This window comes from Balaenoptera borealis (genome assembly GCF_965194805.1).
Source record: "Balaenoptera borealis genome assembly, chromosome: 4".
Classification (NCBI taxonomy): Eukaryota; Metazoa; Chordata; class Mammalia; order Artiodactyla; family Balaenopteridae; genus Balaenoptera; species Balaenoptera borealis.
In genome coordinates this window covers 55,564,348-55,585,130 of record NC_138861.1, presented here as the reverse complement: position 1 = coordinate 55,585,130, position 20,783 = coordinate 55,564,348, and positions in this window count along the sequence as shown.

Below are 20,783 nucleotides of genomic sequence, written 5' to 3'. Positions count from 1 at the left end.
TATATATGTCCAGGCCACTCTCTCACTTCGTCCCAGCTTACACTTCCTCCTCCCCGTGTCCTCAAGTACATTCTCTACATCTGTGTCTTTATTCCTGTCCTGCTCCTAGGTTCATCAGAACCATTTTTTTTTTTTTAGATTCCATATATATATGATAGCATACGGTATTTGTTTTTCTCTTTCTGACTTACTTCACTCTGTATGACAGACTCTAGGTCCAGCCACCTCACTACAAATAATTCTATTTCATTTATTTTTATGGCTGAGTAATATTCCATTGTATATATGTGCCACTTCTTCTTTCTCCATTCATCTGTCGATGGACACTTAGGTTGCTTCCATGTCCTGGCTATTGTAAATAGTGCTGCAAGAAACATTGTGGTACATGTCTCTTTTTGAGTTATGGTTTTCTCAGGGTATATGCCCAGTAGTGGGATTGCTGGGTCATATGGTAGTTCTATTTTTAGTTTTTTAATGAACCTCCATACTATTCTCCATAGTGGCTGTATCAATTTACATTCCCACCAACAGTGCAAGAGGGTTCCCTTTTCTCCACACCCTCTCCAGCAATTATTGTTTGCAGATTTTTTGATGATGGCCATTCTGAGCTGTGTGAGATGATATGTCATTGTAGTTTTGATTTGCATTTCTCAAATGATTAATGATGTTGAGCATTCTTTCATGTGTTTGTTGGCAATCTGTATATCTTCTTTGGAGAAATGTCTATTTAGGTCTTCTGCCCATTTTTGGATTGGGTTGTTTGTTTTTTTGATATTGAGCTGCATGAGCTGCTTGTAAATTTTGGAGATTAATCCTTTGTCAGTTGCTTCATTTACAAATATTTTCCCCCATTCAGAGAGTTGTCTTTTGGTCTTGTTTATGGTTTCCTTTGCTATGCAAAAGCTTTTAAGTTTCATTAGGTCCCATTTGTTTATTTGTGTTTTTATTTCCATTTCTCTAGGAGGTGGGTCAAAAGGGATCTTGCTGTGATTTATGTCATGGAGTGTTCTGCCTATGTTTTCTTCTAAGAGTTTGATAGTGTCTGGCCTTACATTTAGGTCTTTAATCCATTTTGAGTTTATTTTTGTGTATGGTGTTAGGGAGTGTTCTAATTTCATTCTTTTACATGTAGCTGTCCAGTTTTCCCAGCACCACTTATTGAAGAGGCTGTCTTTTATCCACTGTATATTTTTGCCTCCTTTATCAAAGATAAGGTGACCATAGGTGTGTGGGTTCATCTCTGGGCTTTCTATCCTGTTCCACTGATGTATATTTCTGTTTTTGTGCCAGTACCATACTGTCTTGATTACTGTAGCTTTGTAGTATAGTCTGAAGTCTGGGAGCCTGATTCCTCCAGCTCCGTTTTTCTTCTTCAAGTTTGCTTTGGCTATTCGGGGTCTTTCGTGTTTCCATACAAATTGTGAAGTTTTTTGTTCTAGTTCTGTGAAAAATGCCAGTGGTAGTTTGATAGGGATTGCATTGAATCTGTAGATTGCTTAGGTAGTATAGTCATTTTCACAATGTTGATTCTTCCAATCCAAGAACATGGTATATTTCTCCATCTATTTGTATCATGTTTAATTTCTTTCATCAGTGTCTTATAATTTTCTGCATACAGGTCTTTTGTCTCCTTTGGTAGGTTTATTCCTAGGTATTTTATTCTTCTTGTTGCAGTGGTAAATGGGAGTGTTTTCTTAATTTCTCTTTCAGAGTTTTCATCATTAGTGTGTAGGAATGCAAGAGATTTCTGTGCATTAATTTTATATTCTGCTACTTTACCAAATTCATTGATTAGCTCTAGTAGTTTTCTCGTAGCATCTTTAATATTCTCTATGTATAGTATCATGTCATCTGCAAACAGTGACAGCTTTACTTCTTCTTTTCCGATTTGGATTCCTTTTATTTCTTTTTCTTCTCTGATTGCTGAGGCTAAAACTTCCAAAGCTATGTTGAATAATGGTGGTGAGAGTGGGCAACCTTGTCTTGTTCCTGATCTTAGTGGAAATGGTTTCAGTTTTTCACCATTGAGGACGATATTGGCTGTAGGTTTGTCATATATGGCCTTTATTATGTTGAGGAAAGTTCCCTCTATGCCTACTTTCTGGAGCGTTTTTATCATAAATGGGTGTTGAATTTTGTCAAAAGCTTTCTCTGCATCTATTGAGATGATCATATGGTTTTTCTCCTTCAATTTGTTAATATGGTGTATCACATTGATTGATTTGCATATATTGAAGAATCCTTGCATTCCTGGGATAAACCCCACTTGATCATGGTGCATGATCCTTTTAATGTGCTGTTGGATTCTGTTTGCTAGTATTTTGTTGAGGATTTTTGCATGTATGTTCATCAGTGATATTGGCCTGTAGTTTTCTTTCTTTGTGACATCTTTGTCTGATCTTGGTATCAGGGTGATGGTGGCCTCGTAGAGTGAGTTGGGGAGTGTTCCTCCCTCTGCAATATTTTGGAAGAGTTTGAGAAGGATAGGTGTTAGCTGTTCTCTAAATGTTTGATAGAATTCGCCTGTGAAGCCATCTTGTCCTGGGCTTTTGTTTGTTGGAAGATTTTTAATCACAGTTTCAATTTAGTGCTTGTGATTGGTCTGTTTGTATTTTCTATTTCTTCCTGGTTCAGTCTCGGCAGGTTGTGCTTTTCTAAGAATTTGTCCATTTCTTCCAGGCTGTCCATTTTATTGGAATATAGTTGCTTGTAGTAATCTCTCATGATCCTTTGTATTTCTGCAGTGTCAGTTGTTACTTCTCCTTTTTCATTTCTAATTCTATTGATTGGAGTCTTCTCCCTTTGTTTCTTGATGAGTCTTGCTAATGGTTTATCAATTTTGTTTATCTTCTCAAAGAACCCGCTTTTAGTTTTATTGATCTTTGCTATTGTTTCCTTAATTTCTTTTTCATTTATTTCTGATCTGATATTTATGATTTCTTTCCTTCTGCTAACTTTGGGATTTTTTTGTTCTTCTTTCTCTAATTGCTTTAGGTGTAAGGTTAGGTTGTTTATTTAAGTGTTTCTTGTTTCTTAAGGTAGGATTGTATTGCTATAAACTTCCCTCTTAGAACTGCTTTTGCTGCATCCAATAGGTTTTGGGTGGTCATGTTTTCATTATCATTTTTTTCTCAGTATTTTTTGATTTCCTCTTTGATTTCTTCAGTGATCTCTTGGTTATTAAGTAGTGTGTTGTTTAGCCTCCGTGTGTTTGTATTTTTTACAGATTTTTCCCTGTAATTGATATCTAGTCTCATAGCGTGTGGTCAAGAAAGATATTTGATACGATTTCAATTTTCTTAAATTTACCAAGCGTGATTTGTGACCCAAGATATGATCTATCCTGGAGAATGTTCCATGAACACTTGAGAAGAATGTGTATACTGTTGTTTTTGGATGGAATGTCCTATAAATATCAATTATGTCCATCTTGTTTAATGTATCATTTAAACTTGTATTTCCTTATTTATTTTCATTTTGGATGATCTGTCCGTTGGTGAAAGTGGGGTGTTAAAGTCCCCTACTATGGTTGTGTTACTGTCGATTTCCCCTTTTATGGCTGTTAGTATTTGCCTTATGTATTGAGGTGCTCCTATGTTGGGTGCATAAATATTTACAATTGTTATATCTTCTTCTTGGATTGATCCCTTGATCATTATGTAGTGCCCTTCTTTGTCTCTTGTAATATTCTTTGTTTTAAAGTCTATTTTGTCTGATATGAGAATTGCTACTCCAGGTTTCTTTTGATTTCCATTTTCATGGCCTATCTTTTTCCATCCCCTCACTTTCAGTCTGTATGTGTCCCTAGGTCTCAGGTGGGTCTCTTATAGACAGCATATATACGGGTCTTGTTTTTGTATCCATTCAGCCAGTCTATGTCTTTTGGTTGGAGCATTTAATGCATTTACACTTAAGGTAATTATCGATATGTATGTTCCTATTACCATTTTCTTAATTGTTTTGGGTTTGCTATTGTAGGTCTTTTCCTTCTCTTGTGTTTCCTCCCTAGAGAAGTTCCTTTAGCATTTGTTGTAAAGCTGGTTTGGTGGTGCTGAATTCTCTTAGCTTTTGCTTGTCTGTTAAGGTTTTAATTTCTCCGTCAAATCTGAATGAGATCCTTGCTGGGTAGAGTAATCTGGGTCATCGGTTTTTCTCCTTCATCACTTTAAATATGCCCTGCCACTCCCTTCTGTCTTGCAGATTTTCTCATGAAAGATCAGCTATTAACCTTATGGGGATTCCCTTGTGTGTTATTTGTTGTTTTTCCCTTGATGCTTTTAATATTTTTTGTTTGTATTTAATTTTGGATATTTTGATTAATATGTGTCTTGGTGTGTTTCTCCTTGGATTTATCCTGCATGGGACTCTCTGTGCTTCCTGGACTTGATTAACTATTTCCTTTCCCATATTAGGGAAGTTTTCAATTATAATCTCTTCAAATATTTTCTCAGTCCCTTTCTTTTTCTATTCTTCTGGGACCCCTATAATTCGAATGTTGGTGCATTTAATGTTGTCCCAGAGGTCTCTGAGACTGTCCTCAATTCTTTTCATTCTTTTTTCTTTATTCTGCTCTGCAGTAATTATTTCCACTATTTTGTCTTCCAAGTCACTTATCTGTTCTTCTGCCTGAGTTATTCTGCTATTGATCCCTTCTAGAGAATTTTTAATTTCATTTATTGTGTTGTTCATCATTGTTTGTTTGCTCTTTAGTTCTTCTAGGTCCTTGTTAAACGTTTCTTGTATTTTCTCCATTCTATTTCCAAGATTTTGGATCATCTTTACTGTCATTATTCTTAATTCTTTTTCAGGTAGACTGCCTATTTCCTCTTCATTTGTTAGGCCTGGTGGGTTTTTGCCTTGCTCCTTCATCTGCTGTGTTTTATTCTGTCTTCTCCGTTTGCTTAACTTACTGTGTTTGGGGTCTCCTTTTCGCAGGCTGCACGTTCATAGTTCCCATGTTTTTGGTGTCTGTCACCAGTGGCTAAGGTTGGTTCAGTGGGTTGTGTAGGCTTCCTGGTGGAGGGGACTAGTGCTTGTGTTCTGGTGGATGAGGTTGGATCTTGTGTTTCTGGTGGGCAGATCCACCTCTGGTGGTGTGTTTTGGGGTGTCTGTGGCCTTATTGTACGTTTAGGCATCCTCTGTGCTAATGGATGGGGTTTTGCTACTGTCTTACTAGTTGTTTGGCATAGGTTGTCCAGCACTGTAGGTTGCTGTTGTTGTGTGGAGTTGGGTCTTGGCGTTGAGATGGAGATCTCTGGGAGATTTTTGCCATTTGATATTACGTAGAGCTGGGAGGTCTCTTGTGGACCTATGTCCTGAACTTGTCTCTTCCACCTCAGAGGCACAGCCCTGACGCCTGGCTGTAGCACTAAGAGCCTGTCATCCAGACAGCTCAGAATGAAGGGGAGAAAAAAAAGAAAGGAAAGAAGAAGATAAAATAAAATAAAATGAAATAAAGTGTAATAAAATAAAATAAAGTTATTAAAATAAAAAATAAAAAAGAATTATTAAAAAAAATTTTTTTAAGTAGTAAAAAAGAAAGAAAGAAAGAACAACCAAACCAAAAAACAAATCCACCAATGATAACAAGTGCTAAAAACTATACTTAAAAACAAACAAACAAAAAGAAAAATGGACAGACAGAACCCCTAGGACAAATGGTAAAAGCAAAGCTGTACAGACAAAGTCACACACAGAAGCATACACATACACACTCACAAAAAGAGAGAAAGGGAAAAATATATATATATCGCTGCTCCCGAAGTGCACCTCCTCAATTTGGGATGATTCTTTGTCTATTCAGGTATTCCACAGATGCAGAGTACATCCAGTTGATTGTGCAGATTTAATCTGCTGCTCCTGAGGCTGCTGGGAGAGATTTCCCTTTCTCTTCTTTGTTCGCACAGCTCCTGGGCTTCAGCTTTGGATTTGGACTGGCCTCTGCGTGTAGTTCGCCTGAGGGCGTCTGTTCTTTGCTCAGACAGGAAGGGGTTAAAGGATCAGCTAATTCAGGGGCTCTGGCTCACTCAGGCTGGGGGAGGGAGGGGTACTGATGCGGGGTGAGCCTGCGGCGGTGCGGCAGAAGCCGGCGTGACGTTGCACCAGCCTGAGGCCCGCCGTGCATTCTCCCGGGGAAGTTGTCCCTGGATCACGGGACCCTGGCCGTGGCGGGCTGCACAGGCTCCCTGGAGGGGAGGTGTGGATAGTGACCTGTGCTTGCACACAGGCTTCTTGGTGGTTGCAGCAGCAGCTTTAGTGTTTCATGTCTCTGGGGTCCACGTGGCTCACGCCCGTCTCTGGATCTCATTTAGGCGGTGCTCTGAATCCCCTCTCCTTGTGCACCCCGAAACAATGGTCTTTTGCCTCTTCAGCAGCTCCAGAGTTTTTCCTGGACTCCCTCCTGGCCAGCTGTGGTGCACTATCCCCCTTCATGCTGTGTTCACGCTGCCAACCCCAGTCCTCTCCCTGCGATCCGACCGAAGCTCGAGCCTCAGCTCCCAGCTCCCGCCCGCCCCGGCGGGGGAGCAGACAAGCCTCTCGAGCTGGTGAGTGCTGGTCGGCGCCGATCCTCTGTGCGGGAATCTCTCTGCTTTGCCCTCCGCACCCCTGTGGCTGCGCTCTCCTCCGTGGCTCCGAAGCTTCCCCCCTCCACCACCCGCAGTCTCCGCCCACGAAGGGGCTTCCTAGTGCGTGGAAACCTTTCCTCCTTCACAGCTCCCTCCCACTGGTGCAGGTCCCATCCCTGTTCTTTTGTGTCTGTTTTTTCTTTTTTCTTTTGTCCTACCCAGGTACGTGGGGAGTTTCTTGCCTTTTGGGAGGTCTGAGGTCTTCTGCCAGCGTTCAGTAGGTGTTCTGTAGGAGCTGTTCCACATGTAGATGTATTTCTGATATATTTGTGGGGAGGAAGGTGATCTCCACGTCTTACTCTTCCGCCATCTTGAAGCTCCCCCCTAAAAGTACTGCTTTTAACTGACTTGTTGACTTGGATATATTTTAAGAAAAGTGCACATAATTTAGGCTTATTGTGTCAAAATATTCCCAGGAGTTTCATTTAATGGGAAACCATAGCTAATAAAAGAAAGATTTATAAATGCTGATCTCTGTGACTTATTTCACTTTTATCAATATAATAGGATACTATCAAAAAATTATTTGCTTAAATCTCATCTAGTATCAAAATCTTCCTTTCAGGGCTATAGTGGGGAATAAGATAGGTCTAGTTCCTGCCCTAACAAAGATTGCAGTCCAGTAGTGGAGCAAGGTAGGCTTAAACTTCATCCATTTCCTACTTCTTGTTTTTTATTTCAAGTAGAAGTCATCTTCTTTTATTTTTTTTTAATTGAAATATAGTTGATTTACAATACTGTGTTAGTTCTGGCGTACAGCAAAGTGATTCAGTTATATATATATATGATATATATGTATATATATTCTTTTTCATATTCTTTCCATTATGGTTTATTACAAGATATTGAATATAGTTCCCTGTGCTAAACAATAGAGCCTTGCTCTTTATCCATTCTCTATATAATAGTTTGCTTCTGCTAGTACCAATCTCCCAATCCAACCCTCCCCTGCAGCCCTTGGCAACCACAAGCCTGTTCTCTATGTCTGTGAGTCTGTTTTTTTGTTTTTAAATAAGTTCATTTGTGTCATATTTTAGAGTCCACATATAAGTGATATCATATGGTATTTGTCTTTCTCTTTCTGGAAGTCATCTTCTTTTAAACCAAAAATAAAATAAAATTGAGAATTAATTTTAAAAAATGATACCAAGACCAGTTATGCTATTAGACTTTTATACAAAGGTGATTATCAAGAAAAGCCTATTTGATATTAATTTTTATCCTTAATCCTGGTTTTCTAAACAGAGCATATTTACACCAGGTACTGAAGATAACTGAAGGAATACCAACTAAGAATTTTCTGAATAGGTGAGGGAAGAATCTGATTCTTTTACTCTCTTAATACTTGATTGTTCAGAGAACCAGGGAAGGGAAGCTATTAGTCACCAATAGCATAGTCAGTCTTTATGTGGTCTGGTAGTAAGAGAAAGGGCTACCCCCTAGTTACAACATTAAATCATAAGACTATAGTCGGGTTTGTCTCTCAATCCTGTGTTTTCCAATAGCAACTAGTGCTCAAGTAGTAGATCTTAGATATTGGACTGTAATATGGTTGACACTGTTATTATTTATCATTCTAATATCTTCTTGGTTTTTCATCACATATCATGCCATTTCACTTATAACTAAAAGTAAACTAAAAAGAAGTTACAAGATTTTTCTCAGGACTTCTTTTTTTCTAAGGAGCTTCAAGTCAGCTACAGTTACTATGCTTCTTACTCTTTCAGCAAAGCTCATTAAAAAGAGTAGCAGTGCGTTAACATAACACTAATAACTACCTCATTGTATTCTCAGTGGCTTCTTTTCTGTCTTATAATTACATTTAATAACAACAGCAGCTTAGGGTATGCATCAAGGTTCTGTTTTCCTAGGCATTGTTATTGTTCCTGAAAATGCTGAAAAATCTTATACTTTATATGGATCCTGTTAAAGACTTACATATGTGTGTCAGTGAGGCTTTCTTCACATAATTCTAATGTTGATACTGCCTAATTATATTAGTCTACTGATATATACTGTGTGATTACCTACAGAAATGGGTGAAAGTATTTATTAAAATATTTAGAAAGCAAAGAGAAAAAAGGTTTTTGAGCAGGCACCATGCTGAACATCAAATACCTGGATCGTATAAACTTTTAAAATGAAAACAAAAATAGTAAGGATTTAGTTGGTGCATGCTTTTTTCATATATACTAGTACAATAGACAATGGTGTCAGGTTATTTTTTATCTATTACAACAGAGGGTTATAAGCAAAACTGTTTGAATTATTTTCAAAGCAAGAGATAGCCACCCACATGAAGTGCTTCTCTCCCATGAAGTACAGGATGTTGCATGGGTTGCTGTTAATTTCCTATGTCCTGACTGTGAGTGGGTGAGTTGAGTGAGTGAATCAGTGTTGATGCTCAAAGACTTTCCAGCCTAAGAAGTTCTTAGGCTGTTTAACACGTTCCATGTAATCCACTTAATTGCACACATAAGCTTGTTAGGAGAACTTCCAGCGAAAAGAATCAATAATGTATTCAGAGCACAGTTGGAAGACACTGATAATGGAGGTTTCAGCTGTCCAGAGTATGCTGGCTGATTCACTTGTGAGTCTTGGTGGCCTGGTCAATAATTAGGCCAATAGCTTCTGGAGCTTGCTGGTCAAGATTTGAGATTCTGATTAAGTGACAGTGGGAGTGAATTAGGAATCTGACTGCCATATATTACAGCCTAAATTATAATGAGGGGATCTTCTAGTCTAGTCAGTTAATTACAAAACCCATAGCCTTAATTCCAGAGATACTAATTAATGTCCAAATGCATGACATAGAAAGTGTAAGGTGACGTTTTACATTCTGTAAAACATATATGTAACTGTTGAGCAAACTCCCAAATGAAAATTAGGCTATGCATTGCTTTACTGCACTTACTGAGACTGCTTTTTTTACTTTTTCATTTTTGCCATTTAAAAATGAGAGTGTCAATGATGTTGGACTGCTATCTTTATCTCTCTCTGTTGCTCTCTTGCTCTTTCTCTCTCTGTTTCTCTGTTCTACCACATCTGATTATAGTCATTTTGGTATAAAGAAAAAAATTTTACGTCTATGTTGGCTTACATTGAAATTTCCTCACTATTTCTAGAAATATTTAGAAAAATATCAGAAAATAATTGGAATGACATTAGGAATATAGAAGGCCAATGTAATATAAATTCTATTTGTATATGGCCCTAATAATAATATATATCCAAATTCCCAGTGTGAGGCAATGAATTAGATGCTTATTGGATGTTCCAGATGGATTTGAGTAAAGAAACAAAACTCTCACAAAAATTGCCTTATTGTTATTGAAGGTTTTACTTCTATTTACATAAATGTAAATTTCAGTTAATTTGGGGTTTAAAGAAAAGGAACTCATCTAATCCACAAGTACTTGTGGAGTATCACATGTACAAAGCATACAAAGTTGCTATTCACAAGCGTCACATGCTAGCAGGGTGGGGTACAGGAAATAATACATACATACATACATGGATACATAAATATACACATGCATAAATAAGTAAATAGGAGAATTTCAGATCATAAAACACGGCAATAGGAGAATTTCAGATCATAAAACATGGTAATATCATAAAAAAGTGAGGGGTATGGGATTGACTTTTTAAAAAAAACTCAGAGAAACCCTCTCTAAAAAGCTGACATTGTAACCTGAGATTTCAGTGATGAGAAGGAGCCAACCATAAAAAGATCCAGAGGAAAAGGAAGCTCCAACACAAAGGCTCTGAGGAGAGACCAAGATGACCATCAAGATGATGGGAAAGAGTGATGGGATTACAAGGTCAGAAACATAGACAAATTCCCACCTTAAACTCATAGACTTCTCTGAAGAATTTTCCTTGTTGAACAACAGTGTTGGCACATAGTAGGGTTTCAATAAATACTCATTAAATCAATAAATGGATAAGAAACAGCTCTCTTAAGTGAAAATGATATATAGTTCTGAAGTTCCTGATGGACTTATATTGTTACAAACTGACCATTCTGGTCAAGACAAGAATAACAATGCAAATCTGACGTTACGATACCATACTGAATTGTCTGAGTTCCAATCTACTAAGTTAAGAATTACACTACATTAAAATTTGTCACTTTTTTGAAAATGAAATTTTAATAAAATGATGTAATACATGTAAAAAAAAGAATCATAGAATCAACAAATTTGAAACCTAACAGAAACACCAGAAATCATCTAAACTCTCTTGCTAATTGAAATTTGGTCCAAGGAGTAGCAGCATCAGCCATCACCCTGGAGCTTGGAAGAAAGTAGAACCTCAATTCCCAACCCTTCCTCTCAAATGAGAATTTACACTGGAACAAGATCCTAAGGTGATTGATTTTTAGACACATTAAAGTGCGAGTGGTACTGCTGTAGAACAGTAATTTCCAAATCCTAGATTTTGCAGTCCTTATGAGCAATCACTTGGAGTAAGGATTTTTTATTTTTAGATAACTGGGCCCCAACCCCTGGGATAATAAAATTCTGGATTAGGAACATGGGTATTAAACAAACAAACAAAAATTGTCTAGTTGATTCTAATTCCTTCATTTGTAAGGGTTGCCAGATTCGGCAAATAATACAACATACGTACATTAAAAAATTATTTGCCATTTATCTGAAATTCAAATTTAACTCAGCATCCTGCATTTCATTTGGCAGCTTTGTTCATTTGACATATTAGCAGAGTTCCAGTTTAAATTCCTTTTTTTTTGATGTGGACCATTTTTAAAGTTTTTATTGAATTTATTACAATATTGCTTATGTTTTATGTTTTGGTTTTTTGGTCACGAGGCATGTGGGATCTTAGCTCTCTCCAGCCAGGGATTGAACCTGCACCCCCTGCATTGGAAGGCGAAGTCTTAACCACTGGACCTCCAGGGAAGTCCCTAAATGCCTTTTATAAAAAGTCCATCACTAAACATATAAGAGCTAGGATTCAAGCTGAGGTCTCCTGAGTACAAGAGTTCTTTGTCAACTATAAATGTATAAAAAATAAGGCACTGATACCTGTGTCAATTAAATGACATTTTCTTCATGTTCTTAATTTGTTGATAGTCTTATGCAGCCCAATATTATAAATCAGCTATTGTAGATAGCACATAAAAGAGAAAAGTGTGCCTCTAAATTCAAGAAAACCAAATAAAATTTCTTACAGTATGGTTACTTCCTCCTGAATAATCCAATAGTTTAATTTAAAGAGAAATGCCAAGTACTGGAGGTTTGTTATTTTTAATCTTTCTTTAATAACACCTTGTAACTGGAGGTTTTCTGTTAACTCAACTGTGGATAAATTTGAACATAAAAAAATTTAAAAATCTATATAATATCTATTTAAATAAAGAGTTTTTTTCACTAAAATAAAGTCTGAAGCCTAAAGTCCTCTCACAGAATACTATTATACCAGTCCTTTGAAAATAAAGGGATTTTCCATATTAGCTAACACATGAGCGTTACATTTGGAAAGTACAGAAATGTAGAAAAAGAAAAAAGTTAATTAGCCATAACCATATGACCAGAAGACAATCACTGTAATGACTGAGCATATTATTTGCCAAATAGTTTTCCCTGTAAATATTTTTCGTTTGTTTTTCATAGTTGTAATAATATTGTACCATAATGTTATGTTGTGCTTTTGGACTTCATATTATATCATAAGCACTTTTCTTATTATTACAAATAATGCTTCATTCATCATCAATTAATATCCAGTTGAGTAGATATGCCCAAGTTTTATTTTTCCCCTCAATTTTTCTGAGTTTGGGAAGTATTGTACAAATTCCAGCCCTGCATTAATCACACTGTAGAGGACTCACAGCAAAACAGAAGAAAATGTGGCCCCTCTCTTCACCTTAGCTCATATAAACCTCTTCAATCGTGGGAGAACCAAAGAGAGTGCCCCCTTGGGGAAGTGCAGGGCCTCAGTTACTGAGCAGTTATCCCAGCTTCCTATTATTTGAAAAATAACAGAATTTAAGCTGGTTCCTACATACAAGAACTCTGAAAGCTCAGTGAAATTGAACCACAGCTGTCACTCCTGTGTAAGACTAAATCTAATTTGTTGGGTGGAAAGAGTTAAATGAACTTTAACTGAAAAGCTCTCTTTCTCTTCCTCTCAGAGTAGAAAATAGCCAAGGGCAACAGCGGATGACTAATGTGTAGAATATTGCAATTAGTATAGCAAGGTACTTACAGGGATCAAATTAAAAAATTCATTAACGTACGCACTTAATTAAGAAACACTTTTCAGTTTACATGATAAATTATGACACCTATTAAATCTTCCAGTACAAGCTGTAATGTCTTCTTTGCTCCCCGGTGGAGAACTACCGCCTTTGAGGTCCTTTGAAACTCCCCAAGGACCGGAAGCATTAGTTACCAGTGTATTAAAAACAATGCTTTCCTCCTGCAAGGTGCAAGAGCATCTTTATTGGAAACTAATTTCAACTTAAAAAAAGCATCAGGGAGCAGGAGGCTATCATGCTTCAAGCCAATGATAACATTGAGTGACCTTGAAAAGGAAATAGTTTTTGCCCCCCAGCATTCCCAAAAGGGAAGTGACAGAGATGAGGTCTGTTCTGTGTTTGCTTTTGAATCTTTTGTTTTGTCTCTGTCCTTCTCCTTCTCCCTTTAAGAATAAATATTACCAATGGAGAAAACATATTGGAAATAAATTAGGTTAGTAAGTCAGTGGTAAATATGCTTTTTTTGTTTTCATTCAATGGGAAGAACTAGGAGGGAGAGAAGAAAGGAAGAGAGTAAGGGAGGATCGGAGGGATAAAAGTAAAGGTCAATAATAAATGCATAAGGAAATCAGACCTATTACCCAGAATCTAGTGGTATCTGAGACCTTTCTTCATTGTAGAAAGTATGGATCTATAGTGATAATAAAACTTTACATTTCTATTATTTTACTCAGAGTCTCTTCAGTATCTCCTTTAATATTCTTTATAACCCTGGAACTAGCAGAGCAGGTAAGCGAAGCTAGAGAATCAAATTGCTTTCTCGGAGTCAAACATATTCATGATATCTGTCACAATACTCTTTTCTCTAGACTGCAGAGTCTTTACGATTAGGGCCAATGCTTTAATGGACCTTTGTACAACTTGATAGTTTGGAAACATTTGCGTTTCTGCTCTGTATGACCTCGTTGTGCCACGGCTGTAATTATTACTCTAGCTTACAAATCGCGGAAGTAGCACAGATTGCTGGCAGTGCTGAGTAGAAAACCCCAACCTTCTACTCACCTTTCTGTTTTTTGTGAGGCATCTGAACTGTCCTCATTTGTAGAAAGGAAGATTACAGGGAGGAAGTTGTGGAGCAGAAGTCATAAGAATCTGGGGCAGAGGAGGCAGAATTGACAGAGCAGTGCCTTTCCTGGCTCATTTCTCCCTGAACCTGTCCCCATCGGGAGTTATGTTTTGGGGTCATAGCTTCAATTCCATAAAGCAACCCCAACTTCTGACTTATAACATGTGGCCCATACTGTCTTTATGTCTTCTCTTTCAGCACTGTTTATCACTCTTTAATTTTTTTGTTCCTATGCCTATTATAGAAGCAGTATGAAAACCACCTTGAAGAACATTTTGAAGAAAAATTTAAAATAAGCTCTAGCACAATTATTTTCATTTATATATCTGAACAGAAGCTACTTCAGCCTGCATTATCACAATCTGCAATTACCAAGTGCTATAGCAAGAATTTTAACAGATGAGTGATGTAGGAGATAAGAGGTACATGGGAGAAGTATAGCTTGAAACGGTCCCCCATGATTCTGATACTCCTCTCTTGGTTGAGAACTGGTGCACAACAGATGAATGGATTTCAGACTTTTGTCAACTGAAACCCAGAGTAAAATCAAACAAATAAACAAAAATTTACATTATCTACACACTTACACACGTAAGTGCATATTGTTGTGTTCTGAGTAAGAGACAACCGTGTGTCTACAACCCAGCTAAGAGACATGGATCAGCTTCCATGGAATGTCCCTTAGTTTATAATTGTGTCAGAGGCGCCAACCATCTCATTCCAAGACTGTGGGAATAGTGTGAGCTGTTCTTAGGATTGCCCTAACCAGAACGCAAGGCCAGTGTTAAGTTGAAGGACTCAGTCTGGTACAGTCTGTTTCCTAAGCCACTCAGATCCGCTTGACCTCTAATGATATCTGAGTCATGTCTAGAATCAGGCTGACCTCCCTTTTTCCATCATTGAAGTCCAATCCTTCAAGTCCAGCTCCTGAAGTATAATCCAATCCTTCAAGAAGGTAGTCATTTCCTGACTCCTCAAAATATTTAGAAAGAGTTAGCAAACCAAGTTGTTATTTCCACTGTTGCTTCTGACCCTGAATACATAACTGGTATTATTACCTCCCTCTTAGAGTGCCCATCAAAGGTTGTCTTACTCCAGGCCAGCACTTCAGTGAGCCAGAGTTACTTGTCTGGGGGAATAAACCCAAATTTTTATTCTCAGAAGTCTGACCTTTTTGTTATACTATCCTGGGCTAGCTTTGGTTGCTACAGTTACTCATTTACTGTTAACCACTGGGCAATGAAACAGCAAAACGTTTTAAAACCCCTTAAGTTTTGGTCATACTCCTCCTTGTCTCCATTGTGTAGCAGCAAACTTAGGTTATTATGATAACCAGAGTAGATTATCCCCACCAGTACAATAATTCCTTTCTTTGCCTGCCACTCTGCTACCAGCAAATAGAGCCCAGAATGGCCAAAATAATTCGAAGCTTCCATTTCAGTGGAACCCTTCCTGTGTGTGACTCCTAGCAGAAGGAATATTCCCAGGAACCAAAATCTCTAAGCAGACAGAACCTAAGCTTTGGTGGCAAGAAACACAAATTCTGCAAGTAGGACAATGGGAGTAATAAGGACATGGGACCAATCTTACTTCAATTTCTTGGTTCTTATATATTTTAGTGTTTAGTATATATTGGTCAGTAAAAAAATACATAAACCTAATCCTGGAGGTCAGCACCCTAACTGGCCATGTGTTGCCCCTGAACCAGTACCTTAGCTGAGCCTTTCATAGGCTATTTCACCATCATATCATACTGGCATCTTCTAGATGATGGACAATGCTAGGGCAGTGGATACCATGATCTCATATCCCTTAGTCCATTAATCCCTTGATCCAGGGGATTATTGTGTGAGATATGATGTCAATTGATCAGGTATTTTATAGGCCTTCAGATGGCAGTTACGGATGAGGCACTATGGACAGGAAAGGCAAACTCATCTCTGAGTTTACTGACTCCAGTGAAGACAAGTTGTTACCCCTTACTAGGTGCAAGAGGTCTTATATAATTGACCTGACAGGTGGTTGGCTTGTGTCCCCAAGGAATGGTCCCGTGTAAGACTTAGTAGTGGTCTGTGATGGAAGGTTGGGTTTTTAGTAATAACTGAATATACTTCCAGCCAATTCTCCCTTCATATAAAATGAACAATTAAATGCACTGCTCACAACTCTGATGAATAGGAGAATGGGAAAATTTCCTTTTACCTTGGCCTTTGGACCACCTCTGTGTGAGATTTTAATGAAATAGTGGTTTATTTGCAGCTAGTGCAAATGTATATTGCCTAACTATGAACCAGGCTCTCGTCTATCACAGAAACATTTAATGAAAATAAAGATATCAGTTGAAGAAGAAGTGCTGGAGTAATAGAAGTAGGAGAATGGGCATTGCATTGCACCTAATTATATGAATTGCTCATGCTATCTGGAAGTGCCTAGATTAAAAACTGAGTGTATCAGTTCCATTATATAATGAATTTCTGCTATGACTGGGTGAATCTGATAACATCCAGTCATGATGGGCAGCTATATTTTCATAGTTTTTGGTATCCCATTTTCAGGGGCTCAGGTTCTATTTAAATTCATTAGCAAGCCATTAGCAAACTATTTGTGAAATGGAGAATTTTCTGCCATAGAAGTCATAACCTTCCTCTAGAACTCAGTCTGTGCTGCACTTTTCCTATTGGGGCTTGCCAGATTTCAGCTTACTTCCTAGTCATCATAGATTCCTCTAGTATGTTGGAAATGCTAGATCACATGGTCTGAACAACAGGGAAGCTTGCAATAAAGCTTGTACAAAGTAAAAAGCCCTCTCTTTCTCTGTACCCATTTGAAACTGGGAGCCTTTCAAGTTATCCAGTAAATAAATTGGATCAGTTTTCCCATGTGTGATTTATGCTACCATTAAAAGTCAAAGAAGCCCACTGAGCACTGTGTGTATTTATCAGTGTTATGATAAGTAAGAGTTTAGATAATAGGGAGCCCCATTCCGTGGTATCATCCCTATCAACTCCAGCCTGAAACAGACGGGCTACCATAGATGCCCTTAGGCTTTTCCAATGTGCCTTACTGATGGTTAACTGTTTTATATAGTTTTGTTTTGTTTTTTTAACAAGACATTCAGTGTCAGCAAAAGCAGTAACCCACACACATATTCCTTATAATCACTATGTCCCCCAAACTGATTGCCTTAGAGTTTGGATTTTCCCAGAAGCAGACCCTGAGACTAGCACTGAGTGCTCAGATCCTATTTAGAAAGTACGTGTTACACCAGTAGGGAAGGAAATGTATAAAATAAAAGATGCATTATTAAGCCAACTAACACAGTCAGCATTTGAAGCTTAATCCCACAGGCAGCCTTTGGAAAACTATAAAACCAATGCTTCAAAATTAGTCCACCCATGGACAAGGGAGCTGTGGTAGTTTCATACCAACTCCCAAGAGTCTTCAGTTGAAGGTTGCTGGTAGGAGTGTTAATTCCTTGACATTTTCAATCTGCTATGCACATGGGCATTGAGGCTTTCTATCATTCTAGGAAAAAGCATTTAGAATCGCAGATGCAGATATTGTTTCTTAAAAGACAGCAGAGTACCCTCAGGCAGAAAACCTGAGGGTGGGATGCTGATGATATTTGCCAGACTTTATAGATATCCATACTTTATAGATGTAGATATTTGATGACCCTTATAGATAAAAAGGAAAAGGTGAGAGAGAGATGGGGGAAATGGCCTCATTTGGGAGGCACCTTAATGTTACCAAGAGTGCAATCTAGAAATAAAAAAATTAATATGTTCATTTTTATTTTTAAATAAAATATTTTAAAATTAAATTATTTAAAAATTGTCACACCCCAATCCCCTCCATTTATCTTACAGGACTGGAATAATATTATATTCTTTTTTTTAATCATTTTTTAAAACATCTTTATTGGAGTATAATTGCTTTACAATTGTGTGTTAGTTTCTGCTGAATAACAAGGTGAATCAGCTATACATATACATATATCCCCATATCTCCTCCTCTAGCGTCTCCCTTTCACCCTCCCTATCCCACCCCTCTAGGTGGTCACAAAGCAACTGAGCTGATCTCCCGGTGCTATGCTGCTGCTTCCCACTAGCTATCTATTTTACATTTGGTAGTGTATATATGTCCATGCCACTCTCTTACCTCGTCCCAGCTTACCCTTCCCCCTCCCCGTGTCCTTAAGTCCATTCTCTACGTCTGCGTCTTTATTCCTGTCCTGCCCCTAGGTTCTTCAGAACCATTTTTTTTTTAGATTCCATATATATGTGTTAGCATACGGTATTTGTTTTTTTCTTTCTGACTTACTTCACTCTGTATGACAGACTCTAGGTCCACCCACCTCACTACAAATAAGTCCATTTATCTTACAAGACTGGAATAATATTATTTCCAATAGCACTATTGCTTACACGGTCAGACTATACAAGAAAAACATAGGGGTGAGGTTTGCTCATTTGTTACTAAATTTTACTGACTTAATTTTGCTGCAGAGTGGAAATTCCAAATAAAATTATTTAATTTCAAAGTCAGACTTTTTTTTATGGAGTCTATTTCTTTCAGTGGTATTTCATGTTTTAAAATATAAAAGAAATAGGTTTTAAAGGCTCTTGAAACTTTTAAAATAAATCATTGAATGGAAATGTCAGCATGAGGCTATTTTTTGTCAGGTATTCAGTAATAGATCATCCTTATTAGTGATTTTGTTTGCAGATTGTTTTGTGTGAAATAAGATCCCCTATGAACGCTCCAAAACAGCCTGTAATGGCTGCTAATCACCCAAGTGTCAGAGCTTATAGCTTCAATATATCTTTCTCAGACTACATCAGAAGATAGTAACAATTTCAAGAAATAGTGCTTAAAACTGCCATCAAATAAATTCTCAGTCCCATTTCAGCTAAATGCACATTTCTCTTTATGACAAAGGAGGGCAGTTGTCCTTAGTCATGAAGAAATTCTCACTGAAATCTGACTTTCAACTTTTCCTAAAATAAAAAAAAAAACAGGAGTCTTTATTGGGAAAGGATTATTCAAGTAAGATGGTGTGATCTCTGGACGGAATGCTGAAAGGTCTCCTCTCAGCTCCAGTGTCACCTTGGGCAGGGTGTTTTTCTGAGCCTATGCCACCTTTTCTTCCCTGGTTAACAGAGTTAGTGTTTTCTGCTCCAGCCTGTCAGTTCCTGCTTCTTTTACATTGTCTCCATAGTCACTGGCTCATTCTCATGCTAGCTGTGGTCTTCCACTTGCATTTGTGATTCAAGCTAGCTACTTTCCTTATGGAAGTAAATAAAGACTCTTGGACTGAATTGTCACTGGTTTTCTTACCAGTGCCTTAATCTGGGTCCTTGCTTTGCCCTGCTCTGATATTACTTGAATCTGTGATTTCCCTCCTTGTTCTGCCACATGATATTAAGAGCATTTTGGTTGTTGTGTGTGTGCCTTAGTTTATGAGCTTCTGATTTCTCTCATCCTCACTCTTGCATGTCTTTGGACTGAGTTGCCCACTTAGTTTTTTTCTTATTATTTTATTTTATTTTTTTATCGACATGTAGTTGATTTACAATGTTGTGTTAGTTTCAGGTGTACAGCAAAGTGATTCAGTTATACATACATATATGTATTTTTCAGATTCTTTTCCATTATGGGTTATTACAAGATATTGAATATAGTTCCCTGTGCTATAGGCCTTTGTTGTTTATCTATTTTATATATTGTGGTGTGTATCTGTTAATCCCAAACTCCTAATAACAGGTGGCTTGATTTTGGCGCTTGTTCTCCTGAGCTGTGTGAAAGAATTAATCCTGAGTGTTCTTCCTTCTCTAATTGCCTGATAATTCTGTCTTTATATGACACTGACTAATTCATATATCATTGTGTTTTATGGATATGTTTTCATAAATTCTCACCTAAGTTTTTACTACATGCCTCCTTTAGAGTATATAATATTTTGTGTATTCTACACAATTTTGTGTACTCTAAAAACTAATATAAAAAGTGAAAAGGCAGATTATCCCTAGAGCAAGATGTGGAATGGATATAGACTTCAGTCACCATCTCAGAGTGGAATTCCTATTCTTGGGTCATATGTTTGGGAGAGGTTTCCTTCAAGCAGAAGAAAAAGATATAAGGAAACCTATGGAAATTTGAGCTGGCACCTTGATGAACTCTGGCTCCCAAATCTTTGAAACATTTATGTTAAAAGTAGAAGCTAAGAAATGTATTTTTTCTGAAACTGCAAACAAGTGTCTGTGTTGTGAGAGATAGGTGACTTGAATATAATTTGGGGGCAGAGTGTGTGTGTGTGTGTGTGTGTGTGTGTGTGTGTTTTGAGAAAATCACCTGTACAGGACATTTAGTCATGCAAATATAAAGCAAAGAACATCTTCAGGTGATAAAATATAATTTTCAGAAAAAATATTGAACTTTGTTTAATTTGTCTTTGATTCATACGGCATATTATCAATTTCAACTTCTCATGTACAATGAAGCACAAACTGCTTTTTGTTTTAATACTCACTTATACAGCATTCATTCTTTCACATTTTTTAGCATCTATTATGTGACAACCACGGTGAAATTACTGGGGACACAATTTCTCTTCTTTTGAGAAGCTTTCAGTCTAGTGGAGGAGTCTATAACATTCCTAAAAGATACTTTTTTAGAATCAGTAGCTGATAATAGAAAATTACACATTCTTGTTTCTTAAAAATAAGTTATGCCATGCATAAAAAAATCCTCCTTATATTGATTTCTATGTAATTATAGTGGGTAGGATATAATAGTTATCTA